At 38.4% G+C, this 3,625-nt stretch overlaps 1 protein-coding gene across 1 annotated transcript in view; it reads right to left on the bottom strand.

Moving 5' to 3' along the window:
• Positions 1-3,625, bottom strand: part of LOC106871169 (proton myo-inositol cotransporter) — a 211,461-nt gene that overhangs the window by 21,644 nt on the left and 186,192 nt on the right. The gene's annotated exons all lie outside the window — the stretch shown is intronic.

The following is a 3,625-nucleotide window of genomic DNA, read 5'->3' as shown; positions in this document are numbered from 1 at the left end:
ACTGGCTTCTTTCAGTTTCTGTCTACCAAATCCACTCACAAGGCTTTGGTCGGCCCGAGGCTATAGTAGAAGACACTTGCCCAAGGTACCACGCAGTGGGACTGAACCCGGAACCATGTGGTTGGTAAGCAAGCTACTTACCACACAGCCACTCCTACGCCACTCTTTCATATTTTGCTTGTGAAATGTACAAATATGGTGTTAATTGTAAAATAGATGTCACTGTTAGAGAAGCAGTGTCATTCATTTCCAATATTCTGCAAAAACATCTTTGGCCATGGGGAAATATTACCTTACTTGGAAAGAGGTGAGGGTTAGTGATACATAGAAAATCTGCTTCAGTAAACTCTGAGCCATGCAAGCATAGAAATGAGGCGTTAAAGTGATAACGATGATGGGGGTGGTGATGATGGTGGTAGTGGTGGTGGTGGTAGTGGTGGTGGTGGTCATTATTGCCGTAGTTATGGTGATGATAGTCTGTCTGTTTGCAGTGGTTCTAAGTATCAGAGATCAGAATGTAGTTTCTATTCTCAGGTGACTGCAATACCATTCATTTACATCATTAATGACCTTACACAGGAATGTTACATTGTGAATATTCAAATACCTAATGTCTCTCTCTCCCTAATATTCTTGGATAAAAGAATATTATTAACAATTGGTAATGTCATGTGGTACATTACACATTCACCTGAGACGAAAACTGACAAATCATGACTAATGAGACACTACATTCTTCTTCACATTATTTGTTGAAAAATTCTTTGGAAATTATAAAGGATAGCAACAGGATCATAAAACACTGCTTCAGAAAAACTGTTTAACCCGTGCCAGCAGGGAAAAGCAAATGTAAAATAGTGATCATAATACATTATTTACATTATTTACATTCGACAGATATTTGTCCTCATCTTGTTTGTTGTTAACACAACGTTTCGGCTGATATACCGTCCAGCCTTCTTCGGGTGTCTTGGGGAAATCTTGAACCTGGGTTCTCATTCCTAAGGTAATTTTCGATGTTATTATTATTATTATTATTATTATTATTGCTCAGGTCACAACTTGGAATCGAACTCAGAATCTTGGGGTTAGTAGCCCACGCTCTTAACCACTATGCCATATGCCCATGGGCGTATGGTGTAGTGGTTAACAATAAACAAGATGAGGACAAATATCTGTCGAATGTAAATAATGTAAATAATGTACATAATTCCTCATCTCTTAAATATAGAACAGAGTGATCACGGTAGTTTGCTTGTATGTATGTATGTATGAATGTATGTGTGCAAGTGTATGTGTGCACGCGTGTGTGTGCGCGCACGTGTGTGTGTGTGTGTGTGTGTGCTTGTGTGTGGGTGTGCGTGTGTGTGGGTGTACGTGCATGTGCAAGACAAAAGCAAAGTTGACCTTAGCGGAATTTGAACTCAGAACGTAGTGATGGACAAAAAGCTGCTATGGATTTTGCCTGGCGTGCTAAATATCCTGTCTGTTTGTTGCCTTATGTAATTGAATAACATTGCATAGATTACCTTTGGTTATTTCACATCAGTAATCGTTAATCCCATTCTGTCTTCCTCCATGTCCCTTTAATCTGGTTTGCAAAAGCTCAAAAATGTTCCTCCTCCTCCGCTTCCTCCTCCCACCCTCCTCCTCCACTCACATAATAATTTATGTTTCTTCATTAATTGCTTGTTGAAGACTGGGTCTTTGAATTCACTTGTGCCACATTCTTGTTCAATAATGCCAGTTAATGCCTTTCCAAACTTTCTTTTATCCAACAGCTAAGGACGTGCGATTTACAGATTAATATTTTCCAGTACCTCACTTCAAAATAAAGGTTAAACTCGATTGCATTAACCAGTGTTAACACTGAAATAAATCCCCATTGTGCAGTTATTTTCCAAATCATTGCTGCCTCTGACATCATCTCCATGCCAACATTATTTTTCCCTTTATTACCATCACCCCATCCATCCACCACTACAACCAAAGCCATGACTGCTCCACCACCACTGCCATCACCACCATTAGTATTGTTATTATTATTATTGAGACAGCAAAAGGTGGTGAGTTGGCAGAATCGTTAGCATGCCAGGCAAAATGCTTAGCAGCATTTTGTCTGTCTCTATGTTCTGAGTTCAAATTCCGCCAAGGTCAACTTTGCCTTTCATCCTTTCAAGGTTGACAAATTAAGTACCAGTGAAACACAGGGGTAGAAATACTCGACTAGTCCCCTACTCCAAAATTTCAGACCTTGTGCCTTTAGAAGAAAGGGTTATTAAGGTAGCAAGCTAACAAGGCTTGTTTCTGGACAAAATGCTTACCAGCATTTCTTGTGTTTTTATGTTCTGAGTTCAAATCGTACTGAGGTCAACTTTGCCATTCATCCATTTGAGGCTGGTAAAATAAGTGCCAGTTGAGCATTAGTCTTGATATAATCGGCTAGCTCCCTCCCCACAAATTTCAGGCTTTGTACCTATAGTTGAAAGGATTATTCTTTCATTTTTGTGAATCACAGACTCTTAACCCTTTAGTGTTTAAACCGGCCATATCTGGCCCTGATATTCTACATGTTTTATATTCAAACTGGCGATATCTAGCCTCTCACACCTAACCTACATTGACATTCTAAAAATAAACAATCACATCATTGAAACCTCAAAGCTATAAGATAATGCATGATTAATTCAAAACAATTTGAGTGAAAAAGTATTACATTTAACAGAGTAATCTGAACACTAAAGGGTTAAATGTTGAACAGTGTGGACATTTCAGTTAAGGAACAGTCAACAAGTTGACAAAGGCGCCTTACTGCTTCCTCCCCTGTGCTTTGCATACACAAAGCTTTCCTCAAAATTATTGCTGTACCAAAATGGTCTGTCTTCTGCATGACCTGTAACCCCACATCAATTCTGCATTCTTGGTGGCAGCAGCAACATCATCAACATCGTCATCAGCAACATCAACACTGCTATTCTAATGTGCTTTTTATCTTTCTTGGGTTAACAGAGTTTACTATACAGTACATTGCCATTTGTCTCATCTCAATCTTAACTATCATCCATTTACTCTGGCCACAAAATATTATTTCTCTCTAATCACAAATAAGATAATTTCTCTGTATACATGAATGATATCCTTTTATAATAATCATGAATGATACCATGTTTATTTGTATATAATATGCACTTGTATAATACACACAACCAATTATGGACAATGAACTCTCAGAAAAAATATTTCTTTTGTATAATTACATTGGCTTTTCTTCACAATCGTGATGTATGGAATTACTGCTGTTAACCCTCTGTATGGAAGACCAGACTGCAATATATTATCTTTAAAACCAAAATCCTAATAAGTAGGAAGGTAGATAAAACACAAACCCCTTCAGGTAGATGGCCCTGCTCAGTATGTAGAAAAGGAGTAGGTAGTAACTCTATAAGATGTACCCGGTGCAAGCTATGGACACATAAGAGGTGCAGCAACATCAAAGGCAGGTTAACTAGCAAGTTAGTTTTTGTTTGTGGCAGATGTTCAGGTGCAATAAAGACTGCAAACAAACAGGAAACAACTTCTATCTCATTCCAGGGTGAAAAACTAGAGGTAGTCGATAGCTTCCGCT

The sequence above is a fragment of the Octopus bimaculoides genome, chromosome 4, assembly GCF_001194135.2.
Source record: "Octopus bimaculoides isolate UCB-OBI-ISO-001 chromosome 4, ASM119413v2, whole genome shotgun sequence".
Lineage (NCBI taxonomy): Eukaryota > Metazoa > Mollusca > Cephalopoda > Octopoda > Octopodidae > Octopus > Octopus bimaculoides.
The sequence above is the reverse complement of the archived record's forward strand: the minus strand, read 5'-3'. Positions and strand labels throughout refer to the sequence as shown.